This window comes from Canis lupus, chromosome 15, assembly GCF_048164855.1.
Source record: "Canis lupus baileyi chromosome 15, mCanLup2.hap1, whole genome shotgun sequence".
Lineage (NCBI taxonomy): Eukaryota > Metazoa > Chordata > Mammalia > Carnivora > Canidae > Canis > Canis lupus.
Genome location: NC_132852.1, coordinates 41,225,460 through 41,250,461, shown reverse-complemented (window position 1 = coordinate 41,250,461; position 25,002 = coordinate 41,225,460). Strand labels below are relative to the sequence as shown.

The window sequence follows — 25,002 nt, the reverse complement described above, 5'->3', positions numbered from 1 at the left end:
GAGCCCACAGTGACCTACGTCTAATTGATCATGTCAGTCCTCTAGACCTTCCAGAATGACAGGTGCCACTGGGACAATAAGAAGAGTCAATTTTACAAAAATCACTTAATCCGAGTGTACTATCACCCCCACCAAAGATTTTTTTTTTAAGATTTTATTTATTCATGAGAGACACAGAGAGAGAGGCAGAGACACAGGCAGAGAGAGAGGCAGAAAGAGAGAAGCAGGCTCCATGCAGGGAGCCCAACATGGGACTCGATCTCAGGTCTCCAGGATCACGCCTGGGCCGAAGGCAGGCGCCAAACCGCTGAGCCACCCAGGCGTCCCCCCGCCAAAGATTTTTTTTTAATAAATTAAGTTTTTATTGGTGTTCAATTTACCAACATACAGAATAACACCCAGTGCTCATCCCGTCAAGTGTCCCCCTCAGTGCCCGTCACCCATTCACCCCCACCCCCCCGCCCTCCTCCCCTTCCACCACCCCTAGTTCGTTTCCCAGAGTTAGGAGTCTCTATGTTCTGTCTCCCTTTCTGATATTTCCCACACATTTCTTCTCCCTTCCCCTATATTCCCTTTCACTATTATTTATATTCCCCAAATGAATGAGAACATATACTGTTTGTCCTTCTCCGATTGACTTACTTCACTCAGCATAATACCCTCCAGTTCCATCCACGTTGAAGCAAATCCCACCAAAGATTTTAAACGTCAGTTTTACTCACTATAAATGCGATGTCCCAACACTGGGGCTGGGAGAGTCATAGATATCTAATAGCACAATGAAAAATAAAACGGGAGTTTCTACAAAGCAGGTCAAGATGAGTCACCAAAGGAGAACTTGGGACAAGCAATGCTGTGAGCCAAAAGCACACACAGGAGCCACCACTAGAGGTACTTTATCCCATCAGAGCGATGATACCCAACAGCAGGCCCGAGGACAGAACACAATCCATAATCGTCGGTCTCCCAAGGAAGAGTCCCTCCTGCACCTGCTGATGCTGCTGCCACTGTCCCTGGGCAGCAGACAGGCCTGAGGTTTTGGATGAAGACATGTCCAGATCCCCCCAGGAGGCCCTGCTCCAGGCATCTGTTGGCTGTATTCCCTACACAGAGTTTCTGCCGCAGGACATCCAACATCCCACTGCTGCCCTGACCACCTAGTGGGACCTGTCCCTGTTCGAGCGGCAAGGCACTATGTTGTGGCCCTGCATTCTCTGCCCAGAAGGGCGCCATGAGGCCTCTCTCTGGGGGTGCGCCTGTCCCACGTCCCTCCGGCAGAGCAGACACTGGGAGCTGAGCAGATGTGGCTGCAGTTTGCATGGCCTGGAGTAAAACCTCCAAATCTTTCACTGGGTTGCAAACCAGCATTCTGGGCTTGACTCCGACGGGCTGAGGTCTCCTTATTGAGAGCACCTGAAAAGCTTGCAGCTCCAGGACAGGCCTCTAGGGAATGCTTCTCGCCACCCGCCTGCCTACCTGAGACTCAATGTGCTGCGGGCTTGCCTCCAAAATTGGCAGGCAGCAAACAACTTTCAAGAGTTTTTCTAATGAACAGTATTTTACCTACACAATTCTCCCTGCTGCAAAGCAGGATTTAGCTAGTTCTACAGCATCTGCTATTCTCTGCATGAGCTTTTCTTACCTCAACCAAATCTGTATTCCTTTCCATCTTAAAAAGGTAGACCACATTCCTGGTTTTTGTTTCTGTTACAGGTTTGTCTCTGTCGCCTGCTATCAGACACCCTGGACAGCAAAGCTTCAGAAAGGCACAGACGGGACTTTAGGCAAAGGGATTTTGCTCAACTTTGCAGACACTGTTACAGACACAGAATGGACAAAGTACACAGTGCACAAGTCCTTGCCCTCAGGTAACACTCTGCCACTTGCCCCAGAAAGCACATAAGTGCACACCCTCAGCCCTCCCCATCAGCCCCCCAGAGCTCTCAGACTTGGGACGAGCTCAACCTTCTGGGTCCTGGGCCCAGAGTAAGACCAAAGATCCCCAAGAGCCCAGGCACAGCACCCACCATGACCCTGACCTGGGAGCCAGTGCTCATGGTTCAACAAAACCTTGATCCTAAAATATCACATTGCTGAGAGGAACGGAGAACAAATTCACAATGCATTTATTAAGAAACAAGCCTTCAAGAGCATGAAAGCAAGATGTCTCCCACAACATCCACAAACTAGCGGCCATGAGGACGTGTATGCATGCTCCCTAGAGCTCTTCCTTGCCTGAGAAGTCGGAACAGGAAAGAAACATGCGTAGACAGAATGACAAAGGCACCAACACGCTGAGATTTTATTCTTTCAGTTACAGTGACATCTGGTGGTCTTCTACACCAGATGGAAATACTCCCAGGCTGAAACCAAAACACATCCTTACAGTATCTTTGGGATTGAAAGCAAAATACCATCAGAGGCATCATAAAATATTAATAAAATAATGAAAAAATTAATAAGAATATGTTTATACATATTTTTAATTTTAATAAACGAAAGGAATAAAGCACAATTTTCCTCTTCCTAGGCCACACCATGTTAAGGTAGCTTGGATTAGAGTAGCTCCCTCCATAGTGGAACGCTTCAAATAGAATTTTAAAAAGCAGCAGCAATCAGTCCCTGAGGGCAGGAGCCCACAGGCCTCCCCTCTGTGAAAACCATTCAGCAGCATCTTTTTTTTTTTTTTTAAGATTTTACTTATTTATTCATGAGAGACACAGAGAGAGAGGCAGAGGGAGAAGCAGCCTCCATGCAGGGAGCCTGATGTGAGACTCGATCCCGGGTCTCCAGGATCACGCCCTGGGCTAAAAGGCGGCACTAAACCACTGAGCCACCCGGGCTACCCTGTTCATCAACATCTTACAGGAAGCTCTTCTCTTTTTGAGTGAAATTGGGAGGAAGTGGATATTTATTACTTATTTCTGCAAAATGATACTTATTACTATATATGTCAAAATTAAATAAAATGGGTAATTCGGTGGCCTCAAAAAAAGTCTAAGTGATAAGAAAAGGTAACTGCATAATATAAATGTTTCCCCTATGTTTGCTGAACTACACTTGAACATATAACCAGGTCTTTGCAGTTTGACTATGGTGATAATATAAAAGATGGAGGAAGAAGGGGAGTCAGATTAAAATTTCAGATTTTGATCAAAGGTGAGAAGTGTTTTTTGTGTTTTGTTTAAGATTTTAAGTCATCTCTATACCCAATGTGGGGCTCAAACTCACAACCCCGGGATCAAGCATCTCCCGCTCCACCCACTGAGCTGGGCAGGTGTCCCGAAAGTCCAATATGTTTACATAAAATACGGCTGGCATAAACACTGGACTTCCTCAGTAATATGTACATCTGTTTGTATATTCCTATAGATACGAAAGACAGTTTGGAATTCTAACAATGTTATTTTAGAAGATACAGAGGTAATCTCCATATTCACCACCCATTCTAGCAATCACTTTACCCTCTTTAAGTAAAAAAGAAAAAAGCATCAAAAGGTAATCATCCTATCTCCCTCACCATGCAGTCTTAACTATCACAGCGCTCAGAAGTTACACATCCTTACTCAGAATTCCCATCTTACAGTGAATGGGTGGCATCTCCACAAGTGGATGAACATCCTAGGTTTACTCTCTGGCCCCAGGGGACTATTTCCATTCTCCAGGCCTCCTGCAGGGGTAGCACCTGACTCAAACTCTCCTTCCCACCCGCCGGGCCTCATCTCAGTGCCCACCCTCTGCACTCACATACACTGGCCTGTGCTCAGGCCAACACCTGATCTCTGGACAGTGTGCAGAGCTTGCTTCCCTCAAGAAGCAGTGGCCCACCGGCTGGCTACTGTGCTGCCCAGGGCCACATCCTCTGTCCACAGTCAGGACTGAGATGTCTGGCCTGCTCCCTCAGCAGCTCTGGCTGGATGGCGATGTCAGGGTCACCACACAGACCAAGAGGGTACCTGACACCTGGAAGGCATTTGAGAATGAGCAAAACTACAAATGACAAAATCAAAGACTCGGATCTTGCCTCATTGCCTCACTAACGCGACTGAGAATCACTCCACTTAGTGCTGGCATGACGACTCCTCTTGGCTCATGCAACTCCCAAGACAACGAAATGGCAGGAAATGAAGGAAAGGCTATGTGTAAGCAACCAGCTTCTCCTCCAAACCCCTACCCCCCAGATTCATTCTGCAAGCAACAATCCTTTCGAGTTAACAAAACCTGTGGTGGCCCTGAAAATACCTCTCTGGCCCTGAAGAGGTGAGGGCTCACCCAGGCCTGCTGCATGGTCAAAGGGACTCTTGAAAATGGGAGATCTTCAGGACTGGCCGGGCAAAATCCATAGCTGGAAACCAGCCACTCTGCCCATGATTAGGGATTCCTGGGCCTGGTGAGGCACGTGAGGTAAGTGCAGAAACATGCACAGATCATACACTCCACCTCTTCCTGACCCAGGGCCGCTGACCCAGGCTGGGGGCTGATGCACCTATGACTCGAACCCGAGCTCTGCTCCAGCCAGGCCTGGCACCTTTGCACTGCTGTGGCTTCTGAAGAAATGACCAGGGCCACACCAGCAAGGCAGAAAAACTGGCCGACCTCCACAGAGGTCACCCACACCTGAGAAGGGGATGTGTTGTGGGGCACCCCACAGAGGGGCACTGACCAGAGCCTGCCCATCATTCCTGCAGAGAGCGTTCATGTGCCTGCCCGTTGGTTAGATATGTTTAACATGGTCCCCACGTCCCTTGGCTATGAGCACTGCTGGCTAGGAGTCATCAGTAAGAAAACCTGTCAAAGGGCCTGGGAGGAGACACCTGGGTGTGTGAGAAGACCACACACAGGGCTCCATTTCTTAGCTGGCTTCTGCCATGATTCAGCTGCGGGACCGTGGGCAGCACTCTCCCTTTCTGAGCAGTGGGAGGCTGGACACAGGCTGGGCTGGATGGGGATGGGCAGCAGGGTAGGCATGTGTTCTCTAGTTGCTGCCACATGTTAGGCTGACAGCAAGCCCTCATCCTTAGGACCGAGGCCTCATCCAGGTGCAATGTGGGGACAGCCACAGACCATCGTTCACACAAAAGAAAATGGCAGCTCACAGCTAAAACCAAACCAACCAAAGTCAGGCAGGTTCTCCTGCAGCTGCCCTTGCTGCCATCCTCCATACTTTGGAAAAGGCCCAGAGGGAACTGTTCAAGCTTTGAGACCAGGCTGTGCACAAGAGTTTAGGAAGCGTCACAAGTTAATCCTCTGGCTGAGCAGAACAGAAGGTCAAGGACATCCCTGGAGGTCTCAGGAACAGGTAACATCTGGCTGGCTTTTTTCCTCACCTGCCCAAGGGCAGGGGCTTGGCCGGCTGATGGCTCAGGGCTCCTCCAAAGCCAGTGCTGGGGACAAAGAGGGGCCCTTGCAGAGGTACAGACATTCAGAACATTTCCTGCAGGATCTGAGAAATATTTTAAGAACTGAAGTCAAGAGCTGAGAAAAATGTGTTGACATCGCCTGTCAAAAAATCCAGTTTTAAGAAGAAAGAAAGCTGTTGCCTTTTTGAGTAGATGCCATGCACTAGTTTCCCAGAGCTTCCTGAGGATGGGGAGCGTGTCTACATGGTTTCCACCACTCCAGATGCCCACCTGAGCAGTCTTCTGACTAGGTTCAGGATCCAAATTTCATCTTGGACCTCCCCTAGAGGCTGCAAGCATAATTGGAGTGCTTTTGCTGATGACTGTCAAGGTCTTTGGATACCTTACCCATCCAGCATCATTTAAGAAAAACACAGCCCACTGCCAAATCACCTTGGCCCACCCCTCCCACCTTCAGGCATGTTCTGGGGGGCACTCCCAGCCCAGCATGCCATCTTCTTTCTATAGTTCACTTCCCAACATCAGAGCATCACCCTAATACAATGATGAGAACATGGGTGTTGTCCCCTGGGGTAGAAGGTGCAGCAGGATCAAACAAGCACAAATCAGAACACCAGACTCCATCACTGTCCTGCCAGGTAATCCTAGACTAACGAGTTTCCCTACTCCTACAGAGCGGAAGTGATGGAGTAGATGCCCTCTGACTTCCAGCTCCAGCAAGGGCTCCTCGGCCCTGGGAAGCACTGTGGACAATAAATGGCAGAAGCTCCCAAACAGGCTGAAGGCGCCGAGCAAGACCATCCTCTCCAAGTATCTGTGTCCTTAAACCTAAAGTGAGAACAGAAATGTCAGTGGCTCTTTACTCCTTTGGGAAGAGGGCCCTGTGATGGGTTGAATAGGGTCCCCACAAAATTTGTGTTCGATCAGAACCTTAGAACATGACCTTACTTGGAAGCAGGGTGCTTGCAGTTGGTATTAGTCAAGCATCTCAAGATGCAACCACCCTAGATTTAGGGTGGGCCCAGGATGCAATGACTTGTGTCCTTCTAAGAAGAGACACACGGAGTACAGAAAAGGCATGTGACCGTCCTGGGTCATCAGGTCCCCACGTGATGGTGTGGGGCCTTTGAGACAAGAAATGTGTGTGAGAAGCCATTTGCATGGTGTCATGCCTCAGCGATTTGGCAGCCTGGGCTGTCCTCGTACACACAAGACCATCTTCTCCTCACTGTTGTGGGCTCTCCCGAGACCGCATTTGTCTCCTTGATTTCCGCAGCATTCAGCATAACCTTTCCATAGAGCAAACACTCAGTAGTTTGTGGAGTTGGTGGTAAGCCAGCCAACAACATGTACACTACAATGAAAACTCAACTTTATTCTTGCCTCCTGCATTTCTTTGGAGCTTTTTCCATTGGGAGGGGGAGCTGTTTCTTCCTAACCCTGCATGAGGACATCTGAAAGCCCATGGTTATAACCCTGAAATCAGAACCGTACTTCTCTTGGCTCTGGGTCTCTCATGGCTCCGCCTTCCCAGAGAGGTTTCCATGTCCTGAAAAGTCACCCCTTGTCATCGTTCCTCCAAACAGCACATATGGGATAAGAAGCCACAGCTGCTGTGCTCACCATCGAGCAGCCTGCCAGGCTTGCACTGCCCTCAAGGGGCCAGGAGTCAGACCTCATACTGGAGGCTGATGCCAGTCCTCGACATCCTCAAGAAACCACTTCAAACTGGTTGAGTCATCCACAAAGCCTCTTACAGGCTTGGGTTTCAAGGTTACACTTCCTTAGGCTTACACAAAGTTGGGCTGGAGCAGCTTGGCAGGAGTACTCTGTAAGGAATGTGCTCCCCGACCCCTCGCCACATGTCCTCAACCCTGAGCCTGCCTGGGACCAGGCCCAGATGCCCAGAACCACGAGGCCAAGGGCAGGGCAGCTTCCAGCTAGGTCTGTGCCCACGAGACCTCAGTCAACAGCAACGGTGGTTTGCAGCCACTGAATGTGCAAGTGTGGCCATGAATGGGTCGGCTCACACTTCACACCCCAGGGGCCCCCACAGTGTCCTGCCATAGCAGCCGTTAGGAACCTCGCATTTGTCAACAACTCTAAATAGCATCTAAAAGCCACTATTTTCAGGCCAAAAGACCAGCAACTCATTAGTGTATTGTCTGTTAATAAAACAATCCTATCTGGTACCAGGAAGTTCATTATTCTTAAAAATACAGGCACTGCTTTTTATGCAAGGTTGGCAGATGTTGGGCATTCTCCAAGGACCGAGGCATCAGAAGATCATGGGCAAGACACGGCAGTCAGTCAGCCTGCTGCAGGCCAAGCTTCCTCTGCTGCCAAGAGTGTGGGCCAAGCCCCCAGGTGTCCCTAGCCGCTTGGCTGCTCCCTCCCAATGCACTCCCATCCCCAACAGAACAGCAAGGCTGCCTGGACACCCACTGCCATCACCCTCAGATCTATGCCAGGTGCAGGCCCAAGGGAGCCTGAGGAGAGCCCCTCTTGGTCCCTGAGATGTGATCGCCCTGCTAAAAAGGGCTGCTGTCAGGAGATAACACAGATTCACTCCCCTGACATTCAGAGCACTCTGTACCTCATGTTGGAAAACTCAGCCAACAGTCAACGGGGTGGAAAAACCACCCCCCAGCTCCTGCTGCCCGTCCAGGAGCCCAAGGTGAGGAGATGCCCTGAGCTTAGGAGCCTTCTGGGGTCAAGGCTCCCTTGGAAGCTGAGCTCTCCCAGAGGTCGGCACCCCGCCCCCGCCCGAGGTCGGGACCACCCCAAGGTTCCAGCCTCACCCACAAAGGTCAGGATTCCCCGCAGAGTTCCAGCTGCCCGCACCCCCCGCCCAAGGGGACAGGCTCTCTTGCTGCCCTGGAGGTCAGGGCAGAGCTCCTGGGGGGTGAACAGCCAGCCTGGACAGTGTCTGTGTGACCCTGGGTAAGGGAGTCTGCGACCCAGGAAGACCATGGCCCCATCTCCTGAGGGTGCTATGCACACGACATGGGCTCACAGGCGCCCAGACCCAGGGAAGGCCCATCAACAACTCCATGGGTCTCAGGCCTCCCCCCAAGGGCAATTGCTTCTCCGAGGCCCACAGAGCATTCATCTGCTTTCTTACTGCAATCTAAGAGATCGACAGCTAGCTGAAGACCTAGTGGATAATCCACAGCAAGACAGACAAATTTGCACCTAAAGTGTAGCTCAGGATCAAAACCACCCTTTGTCTCTTGTTTGTAACAAGTTGTAGGGGGTAGGAGACAGAGGAGGGGAGCCCAGCTGCTCAGTGCCTATAAATATGCAGCTCGCTTAGCCTCCGAACACAATACACACAAACCTGAAATAAAACAGCACCTCTGAGCAAACATGATGTAAATGAGCCTAACGTGCCTCTAGTTGGCTGCCCCCTTCCTCCTGCCCGATCCAGACCTGAGGCTGATGAAGGGGCGACGACCACACCTCTGTCATTTCCAGCCTGCACACCCGCAGCATGTCCAAGGCCAGGGCCACAGCTGGAGCACCCCTGGTCACTGCAGCAGCGAGTGAGGAGATTCTTCCCACAGAAAGCTCAGATGAGTTACTAGCTCAGGGTGCATGAGGTTCTCCTTCATCCCTGAGCCCTACGTGAGGGGTAGGCCACCTGAGAACTTGGGAGTTTGCCTGTCAGGCTCGGCCAGTGCTGCACCCATGAGGACCTGCTGCTCCTGACACTTCCCTCCTCTGCCTGGCTGCACCTGACCCTGAAGTCAGGGCCCCAGCCTCCACCACCCCCCACTCCCTCCCACCCCCTACTGTGTGCAGGGCTGTAAGCCATGTTCCAGCAAATCTGGTGTGATGCAGGATGCCAGAGTGCTCTGTTAAGAGCGAGGCCTGCATGGACCAGTAACTTGCCGCCCACCCCTGAGCAGGGAGGCAACCCGCACAGCCACGCATAAGTCAGGAGGGCAGCCCTGAACCCTGAGGGTAAGATGAAGGAGCTTACTGGGGTGATCACCTGGGAGAAATTTAAAAGAAGGTAAGGGGTTGAGCCATTGAGCCCAAAAGGACAGATCCGGGAGGGTAGCAGGGCGTTAACAACGGCCATTCAGGCTTCACCACAGAGAGAATTAGCCTTAAAATAGAATCTCATCACATCCTCCAAGACCAAATTTCACTCCAGTAATTGCATGTGTGAGCAAAAGGACTGCAGAAGAGATGCGGCATTCTCCTGGCTGTAAGTAACGCATCAGAACCACCCACTGAGAATCCTCCGTGAGAATAAGCCACCCCCTTTCTCTGGCCAAAAAAGCCTTCACCATGAGGTCTGAAGTGCAGCACGCTTGTCCATACTGCACTGCTCCCCTGCCCAGGCCACACCGACATGGTCGCTGCTTCAGGGGCTCCCACCAGCACGGCAAAGGGCGGTGGAAAGCAGGTCGGGGGGATGGGCAAGGCATCCACCAGGGACAGCCTTACAGTGCAATATCCATCCTTCCCAAATCCATCACACTGATGAATAGCCACCAACTTGCTGGAGGAGAACGTTATTAGTCATCCACATTTGAGGGACAAGAAAGAGACCCTCTGGCCTGGACTGAAATGGAGGGGGGTGCTCTGGACATAATTCCATGCAACAGAAGCCAAGCAGCTCAGTCTACTTTCCCAACTGGTTGCATGGCTATAACCTGCACTTTCCACTTCATCTTTCCTAATTCATTTGTCTCTCTGATTACCCTCTGACCGCTCAACTACATTGGCAAACAGCTGGAAACCCAATGAATGAGAGCCAAACAACAAAACCCTCCAGCACATCGACCCAAGAAACCCACCTGCTGTAGCTGGGTAGACGACCAGTGCTTTGCCGCAGGGTCTGGGGGATCCCCCAGGCCCCACACGCTGGCCCCCAAAGCCTCCATCATGCTCCTCAGCCCCTGCTGCACACACCAGCCACCTGGGTCCCACCTCCATAGGTTCTCCGTCTTTGGTCTGGGGGCAGCCTCAGTGCCAGCTTCATTAAAACCTCCCCGAGTGATTCTGATGTAGGGATGAATTAGGGGCAAATAGGGCAAGGCAGGGAAAGATAAGGGGAAGGCACAAAGTCAGGCTTCCAGAAATCTGTGGGCTCCCATAAGCCCCAAGGACACCGAAAGGCCCAGAGTCAGGCTCCTATCTATCCCAAGGAAACAGAGATAAGACAGTAAAAACAGAAAAATAAACCTGGCTCCCCAGCGCCACAGTGTTAGGGAGTCTCCCCCTTTTAGAGCTCCTAAGTGATCACAGAGACCTCAGATGTAGAGAATAAATGTTATGGAGGAGACAGGAAGCCCTTGTTTGCACTCAGGGTATTTACAAAGACCCATCTTGTTTGTTACAAGCCCAACGTGTTTGTTCTAGATCCCACCCCGATGTTGATAAGTTTACAGTCCCCCGTCAGCCTCCTATAAAAGATTGACCCTATAAGCCCTTGGTGGCAACCGTGTCGGGACCCTGCTCACTCCTGAGAGCTCTCTCTGTATCTCTGCTTAATAAACCTCTATTGCTTTACTGACTCTCTGTTGTCCACGAGATTCATTCTCCGACTCCGTGAAGCAGGAACCAAGCTCCCCGTATCAATTCCAAAAGCAGTAAAGACAACACTGCCCTATTTTCTCAACACAAATCACAAGCCAGTTCCCACCTCAGAATTATTTCTGCCAACTTCTTCCCCACCCTCCAGTGGCTCATCGCCATCCCACACATGGGGACACCCTGCATCAAAGACCCTCCACCAGGCTCCTTGCCTGATAAATGAGAAAAGTCTTAAGGAAAATTAAACTAATTCGGGTGATTTAGCCTAGACTTAGTCACCAAGAGGCGACTTCAGAGTAGCTCATGAAACTGCCTCTACGAGGCTCTTCAATGAGAGAACATGATCCGTAGGAGCTGGACAGTCACCTCAAAGAGCTGCAGCTGTAACAGCTAGAATTTCCTGCACCTGCCCTCTGGGGCCATGCCCTGGAGCACATTTTCCTGTCATTTCCATCTCTGACATCTCCAGCAGCAATCACTGTCCACTGAGCTCTTGCTCTCTTCTCTTCCAGATCAACTCTGCCAGTGGTTTCATGAACATGAGATCCCATACATCAATGTCTCCCAAACCTGATGACACATCAAAGCTGTCCTGAGACTGTCGATATATGTATACAGTTTAGTTACACTCAGTCATCAGCCAGGTTGGGGCCCTTCTATGACAGGTGGGCATAAGGCAATACTCACTCCACCAGCTGAGCACGCACAGTCACCAGAGCTTAGCTACCCAGCACCAGCACCCAAGAGTGCGGTTCACATTCCAGTTCTCAAGGGATATCAGCCGGGACAGTCGCCAGATGGAGAGAGTCCTCAGTCAACAAATCACCGTGTGCATACAGCACTGTACCATGGCCAGTCACGGCACCCCTGCCAAAGATCGTCAGTGATGGGTCACCATGCTTGCTTCTTTCTGTTCACACACAGCCCGCAAAGCAGGCAGGTGTGCTGGCTCCTTGTCTTCCACTGATAAACCACAGGATGCTTCGCAGGAATGGACACTCAGAAAGAGGGCACCAACCAAGAAAGAGGAGAGTGAAGAAAAGAAGTAAAAGCTCATAATATAGGAAGTGAAACTGGAACCAAAGGCCAGTGGAATTGGAGAAGACATGGCTGGCCTGGTGAATATGGACACAGCCTCATCTGAGAGACGCTAGTTGTGCAGCTGTAGGAAGTCAGTAAAAAGTCATCCACATAAATGAGGGATGTGGTTGTGAGGAAAGGGATGCAGAGAGGAGATGGAACCAGCCAAAATACATTAAAGGAACACTCAGAGAATACTCCACAACATTCAACATGCAAAGGATAAATTGATGGAAGCTGATCCAAACTTAGAAAAGTGCATGACAATTTACCCAGTCACAGAAAAGATGCTCACTTCAGATCTCCGAGTTAGGATACAAGACAGCAAGTGCAGTCCAAAGGAGACTTGGAACACTAACTCTCAATGTTTCTGATGGTTTAAGTCCCACCCTCCTAAACCAATGTTAGTGGTTTTCACACCCGTATCCACTGACAACCAGCAGTAGGAGAGTTCCAGCCACTGTAACCCCCACTGGTCACTAGCGATCACTTGGCCCAGTGTCAGCGTGGTGGTCCTGGGAAAGGTCCTGCACCGTGGGGCAGAGCAGGGATGGTCTGGCTCTGGTTCCATGAGCGACTCCGCCTCTCTGGCCAGCTTGCACAGCACTCTATTTGAGCCCTGCATCCAAGCACACCTGCAACGTTGCCGGGCTTTGACAGAAAGACTGTCCGGGCTAAAAGCCCATGTCCTGGGCAACATGGTTCCCATGACCGACTCCCAGTGAGCATCTTTGTGCACTTCCACCACTTGGAGACATCACTAGGATGACAGCACAAGCCTAAGAATCTTTCTTAACATGAAGCCCTTCTGGCCAAGGAGGCCCCATTTCAGAAACAGCTGTTTTGCAAACATTACACACACTGTAACAAGCCAACATCCCTTCTCTACTTTAATTACGCGTCGTGGATGCAGGAAGTCTATATCAAGGGCACTGGGGAGCCCTTAAGACTCAGAAAAATGCAGGGCTGCACAAAAACATTGTTAAAGTGGAAAGTCAAATGAGCATCAGCTTTTTCTTTCCCTCATTATTCCTGAAGAATTGATACTGATTCGCACAGAACTCCCGCTTCCACTTCATGCCAGGAGGCTAGTCAGCAATGCACTGCCAGGCAGAATTAAAATGATATATTTGTCTTGAGCGCTCCAAGTAAACAGTACAATTAACAAGCCCACTATATTGCTTTAGTTTGCCAATATTCACCAACAAGAGATTTCTAAGATTGCAAATAATGTCTTTGGAAGCTTAGCATTTCATTATTTTACCATCTCCAAATCTAGAAGCAAGGAGTAGACTCTTTTCCAAAGGTTATTTTTGAAGGAGAAGACCTTTCCCACCAGTATAGACAAACATAATGAACGGTCAAAGATTTTTACTACCTGTTATTTATTCAACAGGGATTCGCTGAAAGCCCAATATGTTGCTAATTGTCATGCTCTCGTGCACAGAATTTCATCCAAAATATCTCCACAAAGAAGGAAACTGTATAATAATAAAGGGGATAATTCAACAAGAAGATACAACTGTAAATATTTATCCAATCAACAGGGGAGAACCCCAATACACAAAACAAAGGAAGTAATCCATAGAAATACAGTAATAGAGAAGTTTAATGCCCCACTTAGATAAATGGAATGATCATCCAAACAGAAAATCAACAAGGAAACAGTGCTTTCGGATGGCACACTGGACCAGATTGACGTAGTAGATATAGTCAGAACATTCCAACCTAAAACAGAATACACATTCTTTTCATTAGCAGATGGAACATTCTCCAGAATAGACCACATGTTAGGCCACAAAACAAGTGTCAACAAAGTAAAAAAGACCAAAGTCACACCATGCATCCTTTCTAACCAGACCACTATAAAACTAGAAACCAACCACAAGAAAAAAATCTGGAAAGACCACAGGTACATGGAGGTTAAATAATACCTACTAAACAATGAATGGGTCAACTAAGAAAACAAAGAAATAAAAAATCACATAAAAACTAATGAAAATGAAAACACAACGATCCAAAATCTTTGAGCTGCAGCAAAAGCTGTTCTAAGAGGAAAGTTCATAGTAAAGCAGGCCTCTCTCAAGAAGCAAGAAAAATCTCAACCTAATCTTACACCTAAAGGAGCTAGGAAAAAAAATAAAGCCCAAAACAAAAACAAAACCCCAACAGATGGAAGGAAAAAATAAAGATTGGACAGAAATAAACGATAAGAAACTAAAAAAACAAAAACAAAAACCAATAGAACACGTCAATGGATCCAGGCCCTAGTTCTGTGAAAAGATCAAGAAAACCAATAAACCACATCTTCTTTATCCATTCATCTTTCGATGGATACCGAGGCTCCTTCCACAATTTGGCTATTGTGGATAAAGAAGATCTGGTCTATGTATACAATGGAATATTACTCAGCCATTAGAAACGACAAATACCCACCATTTGCTTCAACGTGGATGGAACTGGAAGGTATTATGCTGAGTGAAGTAAGTCAATCGGAGAAGGACAAAAATTGTATGTTCTCATTCATTTGGGGAATATAAATAATAGTGAAAGGGAATATAAGGGAAGGGAGAAGAAATGTGTGGGAAATATCAGAAAGGGAAACAGAACATAAAGACTCCTAACTCTGGGAAACGAACTAGGGGTGGTGGAAGGGGAGGAGGGCGGGGGGTGGGGGTGAATGGGTGACGGGCACTGAGGGGGGCACTTGACGGGATGAGCACTGGGTGTTATTCTGTATGTTGGCAAATTGAACACCAATAAAAAATAAATTTATTATTAAAAAAAAAGGAAACCAATAAACTTATAGCCAGACTCAAAAAACAAACGAGAGAGAGAGAGAGAGAGAGAGAGAACTCAAAACTACAAATGGAAAAGGAAAAATAACAACCAACACCATAGAAAAACAGTTGTAATAATTATGAAAAATTATACGCCAACAAATTTGACATAGAATTTCTATAAAGAAATAGATAAAATTTCTAGAAGAAATAGATAAATTCCTAGAAACAAACCAACTCTGAAGCGGGAAGAAATAAAAATTTGACAGACTGATAGCCAGCAATGAAATTCAATCAGTAATCAAAAATTTCCCAACAAAGGTCTAAAACCAGATGGCTGCACAGGCGAATTCTATCAAACATTTAAAGAAGAGGTAATATCTATTCTTCTCAAACTATTCCAAAAATTACAAGAGGAAGGAAAACTTCCAAATTCATTCTATGAGACCAGCATTACCCTGACACCAAAACCAGATAAAGACACCACAGAAAAATAGAACAGGCCAATATCTCTGATGAACGTAGATGCAGAAATCTTCAACAAAATACTAGCAAACCAAATCCAACAATGCATTTTGAAAAACCATTCACCATGGGACGCCTGGGTGGTTCAGCAGTTGGGCATCTGCCTTCAGCTCAGGGCGTGATCCTGGGGTCTCAGGATCGAGTCCCGCATCGGGCTCCCTGCATGGGGCCTGCTTCTCCCTCTGCCTACATCTCTCCTTTCTCTGTGTGTCTCTCATGAATAAACAGATAAAATCTTCAAAAAACAAAAATCATTCACCACAATTAAGTGGGATTTATTCCCTGGATGCAAGGGTGGTTCAATATTCACAAAACAATCAACGTGATACATCACAGCAATAAGAGAAAAGATTAAAAAAATATGATCATTTTTAAATAGATGCAGAAAAAGCATTCGACAAAGTAAAACATCCATTCATGATAAAAAAAAAATCCTCAACAAAGTAGGTCCAGAGGTAGCATATTTCAATATAATAAAGATCATCTATGAAAAACTCACAGTGAACATCACACTCAACAGGGGAAAATTGAGAGCTTTCCCCCTAAGGTCACGAATACAACAGGGATGTCCACTCTCACCACTTTTATTCAACATGGTGCTGGAAGCCCTAGCCAAAGCAATTAGACAACAAAAAGAAATTTAAAAAAAGCATCCAAATTGGTAAGGAAGAAGTAAAACTTTCACTGTTTGCAGATGACCTGATACTATACCTAGAAAACCCTAAAGACTCCACCAAAAATCTATTAGAACTGATAAATGAATTTATTAGTAAAGTCACAGGATACAAAATTAATGTACAGAAATCTGTTGCATTTCTATATACTAATAATGAAACAGCAGAAAGAGAAATTTAAAAAACAAACTCATTTACAATTGCACCAGAAATAATAAAATACCCAAAAATAAACTTAAACAAGGAGGTGAAAGACCTGTACTCTGAAACTATAAAATGTTGATGAAGGAAACTGAAGTTGTCACAAACAATGGAAAAGCATTCCATGCTCACAGACTGAGAGAACAAATACTGTTAAAATGTCTACGCTGCCCCAAATAACGTTTAGATTTAATGCAATCCTTTTAAAACACTAACATCATTTTTCACAGAACTAGAACTAAAATGTGTATAGAACCACAAAAGACCCCAAATAGCCAAAGCAATATTGAAAAAACAAAACAAAACAATCCTGGAGGTATTACAATTCTGGGCTTCAAATTATACTACAGAGCTGTGGTCATCAAGACAATATGGCACTGGCACAAATACAGGTGCATAATCCATGGACCAGAAAACCCAGAATAAACCCACAATTATATGGTCAATTAATCTGTGACAAAGGAGGCAAGAATGTCCAATGGCAAAAAAATTGTGTCTTCAACAAATGGTGTTGGGAAACTGGACCATTGTCTTTCACTGTACATAAGAATAAACTCAAAATGGATTAAAGATCTAAATGTGAGACCTGAAACCATAAAAATCTTAGAATAGAGCATGGGCAGTAATTTCTGACATCAGCCATAGTAACATTTTTCTAGAAAGGTCTCCTGAGGCAAGGGAAACAAAAGCAAAAAATAAACTTGGAACTAGAGCAAAATAAAAAGGAAACAATCAACAAACTAAAAGGCAACCTATGGAATGGGAGAAGATATTTGCAATGACATATCTAGATAAATGGTAAGTACCCAAAATATATAAAAATTTGATACAACTTGGGGCACCTGTGTGACTAAATCAGTTGGGCGTCTGCCTTCGGCGCAGGTTGTGATCCCGGAGACTCTAAATAGAGCCCCACATCAGGCCCCCTGCTCAACAGGGAGCCTTCTTCTCCCTCTGTCCCTCCCCCTGCTTCTTCTCTCTCATACTCTTTCTCTCTCTGTCAAAATGGATAAATAAAATATTTAAGATATATATGTGATACATCTCAACACCAAAAAAATAAATAATACAGGGCAGCCCCAGTGGCTTAGTGGTTTAGCGCTGCCTCTGGCCTGGGGCCTGATCCTGGAGACCCAGGATCAAGTCCCACATCAGGCTCCCTGCATGGAGCCCGGCTTCTCCTTCTGCCTGTGTCTCTGCCTCTCTCTCTCTATCTCTCATGAATAAATAAAAACCTTTAAATAAAAATAAATAATCCAGTTTAAAAATGGACAGAAGACATGCACAGACATTCTCCAAAGAGGACATCAGATGGCCAAGAGACCCACGGACAGACGTTCAACATCTTGCAGCCACTCTGGAAAACTGTGTGGAGGTTCCTCAAACAGTTAAAAATATACCTGCCCTACGACCCAGCAATTGCACTGTTGGGGATTTACCCCAAAGAGACAAATGCAATGAAACGCCGGGACACCTGCACCCCGATGTTTATAGCAGCTATGGCCACGATAGCCAAACTGTGGAAGGAGCCTCGGTGTCCAACGAAAGATGAATGGATAAAGAAGATGTGGTCTATGTATACAATGGAATATTACTCAGCTATTAGAAATGACAAATACCCACCATTTGCTTCAACGTGGATGGAACTGGAGGGTATTATGCTGAGTGAAGTAAGTCAGTCGGAGAAGGACAAACATTATATGTTCTCATTCATTTGGGGAATATAAATAATAGTGAAAGGGAATATAAGGGAAGGGGGAAGAAATGTGTGGGAAATATCAGAAAGGGAGACAGAACGTAAAGACTGCTAGCTCTGGGAAACGAAATAGGGGTGGTAGAAGGGGAGGAGGGCGGGGGGTGGGAGTGAATGGGTGACGGGCACTGGGGGTTATTCTGTATGTTAGTAAATTGAACACCAATAAAAAATAAATTAAAAAAAAAAACATCTCTCAGCCTCAGGGAAATGCAGATCAAAACCACAGTGAGATCCCACCTCGCACCTGGCAGGATGGCCAAGGAACAACAGGTGTTGGGAGGATGTAGAGAAGAAGGAAGCCTCCTGCACTGTTGGTGGGGATATAAAGTGGGGTGGCCTCTGTGGAGCACAGGAAGGAGGGGCTTCAGAAAGTTAGAAGTAGAGCTACCCTTGTGATCCAGGAATTGCATGATTGGGTATTACTGCAAAACACAGAAAAACACTAATTCGAAGGGGAAATGCACCCCTATGTTTACTGCAGCAGTATTTAAAACAGCCAAACTAGGAAAGCAGCTCAAGTGTTTATTGATAGATGAATGGAGAACGATGTGGTGTATCATCTGCAAGGGAATATGAGCAGTATTTATGCTCGGCCATAAAGAAGGGTGAGATCCTGCCATTTGCAACTACACGGATGGAGCAAGAGGGTATTGTGCTAAGTGAGATAAGTCAGTCAGAGAAAGACAAATACCACATGATTTCACTCATATGTGCAATTTCAGAAAACAAAGGAGCAAAGGAAAGAGCGAGAGAGATGGGGGTGGGAGGGAGAAAGAGAGGAAAACCAAGAAACAGACTCTAGCTACAGAGAACACCCTGGTGGTCAGCAGGGGGAGCGGTGGGGGTGGAGGAAACAGGTGACAGGGTTGGAGGCAGCCCTCATCAGGACGAGCAGAGTGCCCTGTAGAGTTGCTGAATCCTGTACCGTGTGCCTGAAACCAACACAGCGACACAGTCCGTCAACTCTACCGGAATTAAAAAACTTCCTAGGAAAATGTCTCCAAGGGAAGAGCGACCTTGTAACTGGTTCTGGCCACATCTGCATACAAGCACTTCAGCAAGTGAGCAAGGACCACGGGCAGCACCGTCTCCCCCAAAATACCACTGTTGGCTTCTCTTCACAATGCAGTGAGCTCACCTGGGACCCAGCACAGCCCGTGGAGAGGCAGCAGAAGCCCAGGAAAGACCACCGGCGGGAAACCAACCCTTGGGGCAGTGGTCCTGCTGCCAAGCATTCCCTCAGACCTTTGCGCCTTTGGTCCCTCAACGGCTCTTTTCAGAGTACAAACCCTGAGCTCCTCTTTCCAAGGGTGGGAGCGTCCTGCTGAAGAGTCAGCTCGAGTTCTCCCTCTTCCTAGAAGGCAAATAAGATTCAGCCTATTTGCAAAGCTGTCTTATGCTTTCAATTAAAGAGATATTTCCAGGCAGAGGAGGCCAACGGGTATCATGCCTAATCAATTCACACGTGTAGGCATAATCTCATTGATTTCCCTTCCCAAAGACTGGGGATTGTGTAAATCATGAAAACGGGATCTTCATTCTCAACCAAACGGGCTTTCCAAAAAAATAATCCCTGCCACATGGCCCTCGCCTCCCTCCCCTGCATCCCCGACCATGACATATGCACTGCAAGGGCGTCTGTCATGACCATAAGTGGAATGAGGCCATCCCCGCCCCATCTCTGGTTAGTGAGCTGTGGCCCTGTCCCCAGCATGGCCATGTCACAGACGTGTCATGGCCAATGGGGCCTCGGTTCTCACAAATAAAGTACCCTAGGTTCCAAAAAGAGTCATGCAGAGAAAGTTGACCCATTATCTTCTTATAATTTCTAAAACCTGTGCAGCTTTCAGAAGGCAACCACGTGCCCAATTCTGCCAAGGTCCTCCTGTGGTAAAATTAAGTGAATCCAAGTTCATTGCTGGAGTGACAAAACCGTATTGCCTGAGCCTGTGTGGCTCAGATTTTCATCCAGGCTTTGGAATAAAAATAAACCAGTTATACACACTCACCAGTCACATTACCAATTAGTGATACATTAGTACATACACTGCATACTATAATTTCACCTTAGGTCTTTGCATAAAAATTTCAATTGGATCACAGTTAAAAGGAAGAATTTGTTTTATAATAAATTTATTTTCTATTGGTGTTCAATTTACCAAAATACAGAATAACACCCAGTGCTCATCCCGTCAAGTGCCCCCCGCAGTGCCCGTCACCCAATCACCCCCACCCCCCGCCCTCCTCCCCTTCCACCACCCCTAGTTCGTTTCCCAGAGTTAGGAGTCTCTCATGTTCTGTCTCCCTTTCTGATATTTCCCACTTATTTTTTCTCCTTTCCCCTTTATTCCCTTTCACTATTTTTTACATTCCCCAAATGAATGAGACCATATAATGTTTGTCCTTCTCCGATTGACTTACTTCACTCAGCATAATACCCTCCAGTTCCATCCACGTCGAAGCAAATGGTGGGTATTTGTCATTTCTAATGGCTGAGTAATATTCCATTGTATACATAAAACACATCTTCTTTCTCCATTCATCTTTCCATGGACACCGAGGCTCCTTCCACAGTTTGGCTATTGTGGACATGGCTGCTAGAAACAATGGGGTGCAGGTGTCCCGGCATTTCATTGCATCTGAATCTTTGGGGTAAATCCCCAACAGTGCAATTGCTGGGTCGTAGGGCAGGTATATTTTTAACTCTTTGAGGAACCTCCACACAGTTTTCCAAAGTGGCTGCACCAGTTCACATTCCCACCAACAGTGTATGAGGGTTCCCTTTTCTCCACATCCTCTCCAACATTTGTGGTTTCCTGCCTTGTTCATTTTCCCCATTCTCACTGGTGTGAGGTGGTATCTCATTGTGGTTTTGATTTGTATTTCCCTGATGGCAAGTGATGCAGAGCATTTTCTCATGTGCGTGTTGGCCATGTCTATGTCTTCCTCTGTGAGATTTCTGTTCATGTCTTTTGCCCATTTCATGATTGGATTGTTTGTTTCTTTGCTGTTGAGTTGAATAAGTTCTTTATAGATCTTGGAAACTAGCCCTTTACCTGATACGTCATTTGCAAATATCTTCTCCCATTCTGTAGGTTGTCTTTTAGTTTTGTTGACTGTATCCTTTGCTGTGCAAAAGCTTCTTATCTTGATGAAGTCCCAATAGTTCATTTTTGCTTTTGTTTCTTTTGCCTTCGTGGATGTATCTTGCAAGAAGTTACTGTGGCCGAGTTCAAAAAGGGTGTTGCCTGTGTTCTCCTCTAGGATTTTGATGGAATCTTGTCTCACATTTAAATCTTTCATCCATTTTGAGTTTATCTTTGTGTATGGTGAAAGAGAGTGGTCTAGTTTCATTCTTCTGCATGTGGATGTCCAATTTTCCCAGCACCATTTGTTGAAGAGACTGTCTTTCTTCCAGTGGATAGTCTTTCCTCCTTTATCGAATATTAGTTGGCCATAAAGTTCAGGGTCCACTTCTGGGTTCTCTATTCTGTTCCATTGATCTATGTGTCTGTTTTTGTGCCAGTACCACACTGTCTTGATGACCACAGCTTTGTAGTACAACCTGAAATCTGGCATTGTGATGCCCCCAGATATGGTTTTCTTTTTTAAAATTCCCCTGGCTATTAGGGTCTTTTCTGATTCCACACAAATCTTAAAATAATTTGTTCTAACTCTCTGAAGAAAGTCCATGGTATTTTGATAGGGATTGCATTAAACGTGTAAATTGCCCTGGGTAACATTGACAATTCACAATATTAATTCTGCCAATCCATGAGCATGGAATATTTTTCCATCTCTTTGTGTCTTCCTCAATGTCTTTCAGAAGTGTTCTATAGTTTTTAGGGTATAGATCCTTTACCTCTTTGGTTACGTTTATTCCTAGGTATCTTATGCTTTTGGGTGCACTTGTAAATGGGATCGACTCCTTAATTTCTCTTTCTTCAGTCTCATTGTTAGTGTATAGAAATGCCACTGATTTCTGGGCATTGATTTTGTATCCTGCCATGCTACCAAATTGCTGTATGAGTTCTAGCAATCTTGGGGTGAAGACTTTTGGGTTTTCTATGTAGAGTATCATGTCATCGGCGAAGAGGGAGAGTTTGACTTCTTCTTTGCCAATTTGAATGCCTTTAATGTCTTTTTGTTGTCTGATTGCTGAGGCTAGGACTTCCAGTACTACGTTGAATAGCAGTGGTGAGAGTGGACATCCCTGTCTTGTTCCTGATCTTAGGGGAAAGGCTCCCAGTGCTTCCCCATTGTGAATGATATTTGCTGTGGGCTTTTCCTAGATGGGTTTTAAGATGTTGAGGAATGTTCCCTCTATCCCTACACTCTGAAGAGTTTTGATCAGAAATGGATGCTGTATTTTGTCAAATGCCTTCTCTGCATCTAACGAGAGGATCATATGGTTCTTGTTTTTTCTCTTGCTGATATAATGAATCACATTGTTTTATGAGTGTTGAACCAGACTTGTGTCCCAGGGATAAATCCTACTTGGTCATGGTGAATAATTTTCTTAATGTACTGTTGGATCCTATGGCTAGTATCTTGTTGAGAATTTTTGCATCCATGTTCATCAGGGATATTGGTCTGTAATTCTCCTTTTTGGTGGGGTCTTTGGCTGGTTTTGGAATTAAGGTGATGTTGGCCTCATAGAACGAGTTTGGAAGTACTCCATCTCTTTCTATCTTTCCAAACAGCTTTAGTAGAATAGGTATGATTTCTTCTTTAAACGTTTGATAGAATTCCCCTGGGAAGCCATCTGGCCCTGGCCTTTTGTGTCTTGGGAGGTTTTTGATGACTGCTTCAATTTCCTCCCTGGTTATTGGCCTGTTCAGGTTTTCTATTTCTTCCTGTTCCAGTTTTGGTAGTTTGTGGCTTTCCAGGAATGCGTCCATTTCTTCTAGATTGCCTAATTTATTGGCGTATAGATGTTCATAATATGTTTTTAAAATCATTTGTATTTCCTTGGCGTGATCTCTCCTTTCTCATTCATGATTTTATTAATTTGAGTCTTCTCTCTCTTCTTTTTAATAAGGCTGGCTAATGGTTTATCTATCTTATTCTTTCAAATAATATTTCCCTTAATCTATCTTCATGATCTTTTAATTGTTTGTCTCTTTTTTCCTCAGTTTCCCTCTTTGCCATCACCTTTTCTTCTATGTTACTCACTCGTTCTTCCACCTCGTTAACCCTCGTCGTTAGGACCTCTAGTTTGGATTGCATCTCATTCAATTGATTTTTAATTTCTGCCTGATTGGATCTAAATTCTGCAGTCATGAAGTCTCTTGAGTCCTTTATGCTTTTTTCTAGAGCCACCAGTAGCTGTATAATAGTGCTTCTGAATTGGCTTTCTGACATTGAATTGTAATCCAGATTTTGTAATTCTGTGGGAGAGAGGACTGTTTCTGATTCTTTCTTTTGAGGTGAGGTTTTCCTTCTAGTCATTTTGCTCAGTGCAGAGTAGCCAAAAACAAGTTGTATTGGGAAAAGGAGAAAAAGAGAGGAGAGAAAGAAGGAAAGAAAAGAGAAAAAGAAAAAAGAAAAAAGGAAGAAAAAAAGAAAAAAAGAGAAGAAAAAGAGAAAGAAAAAGAAAGAAAAAAAAAGGGTGGGGGAAGCAAACAGAAATCAAAAAGAAAAAAAGAAACAAAAACAAAAACAAAAAATAAAACACGGGGGAGAGTCTTCTGTTTCTGTATACTTTAAGTCCCTTGACTTCCCCTGGAACTTGTCCCTCTAGCTGGTCTTCTGGGGGAGGGGCCTGTTGTGCTGATTTTCAGGTGTTAGCACTTGGGGGAGCTGCTCTGCCCCCTGCCTGGTGCAGGGCTCAGTGGGGGTTGTTTACCCCGTGAGGCCGCAGGAGGAACAGCCCCAGTGGCGGGGCCAGCTCTGGAAACCTGGATTCAGCCCCTGCAGGAACTAGGGAGCTCTCCGTCTGCAGGGCCTGGAGGCTCCGGGGCAGGGCCGCTGATCTGCTCAGCTGGGGCAGGAGCGTCCTTGCTGTCCTGGGCCCTCCCGGCCTCTGCCTGTCCTGGGGGGAGGCCGGATCCTGGGCTGTGTCCCGGCACCCTGTGCTCCGGAGCCTGCGCTGTTGGATTCGCGCTCCCGGCTGCGCAGCCCCCTCCGCACAGAGCCTCTTCCTCTGCCCGAGCCCCTCCGAGCTGCTCCCGGGCTGTGCAGCCCCCTTAAAAGGAGGAATTTAACCTGTTGTCTATTTTTGAGACCCAACCCATTAAGAAATATTAATACAAGATTTATTTTGTTTCTTGAAGTCTTCAGATTTAAGTTGGAGTAAGAGCACAGTTATTGAATCCTAAGTGGAATATAACTTTTCATTATTTATGCAAAATGCATCGACAAAATGTTATCTAAAGTTTCTGACATATTTTCCTTTTTGTAATTTCTCCAAGTGAGATATGTCAAGAAGCAGCTTTCCCATGATGTGCCTCAAAAATAAATGGAAAGAAAGAAATGTAACAGATGGCTCAGATTAAATTTGAACAGTGATAAGTAATGGCTTTTAGGACAGCTGGGTAATGTACTCTTTGCTCAAAAACATGTTTGATCTGAAACACAAAAACAATCTTATGGTTTCCATGAAAGTGGAAAAAAAAAATAAAGCTGAATAGTGGAGCAAATTGCTGTGTTTCTCTCCAATATGTTCTGCGCTGCTCTGAGAGCCATATGTTCTGTTTGATATAAATGGGAGATAACTGAAATCTAAAATTCTTACATTTAGAAGTAGTGATCAAACATTTTACTGCCACATATTCATCAATAGCTGTGGAGAAAATAAAGAATCAGTATAATCCCTAAGGTCTGGAGTAGAGCAATGAGGCCATGTTAACTACCAACAATGCAGGTCCTCCTCCCTCTTCGGGGGCGTGGGTGCAATCTTCCACAGCACAGGTGCTAAGGCTGCCAACCACGTCACTCTAACAGAGGCAGTTCAGTCGTCAGCAATCAGGGTTCGTCACACAAACCCCACAGAATCCACTATCCAAAGAGAACCTACAAAAGAAGCATCGTTAACATGCAATTTTGTTGGAAGCTGGCTGAGCCCTGCCTCCAAG

The 25,002-nt window shown here is 46.1% G+C and overlaps 1 protein-coding gene across 4 annotated transcripts in view; it reads right to left on the bottom strand.

Moving 5' to 3' along the window:
- Positions 1-25,002, bottom strand: part of PTPRN2 (protein tyrosine phosphatase receptor type N2) — a 726,314-nt gene that overhangs the window by 582,687 nt on the left and 118,625 nt on the right. The gene's annotated exons all lie outside the window — the stretch shown is intronic.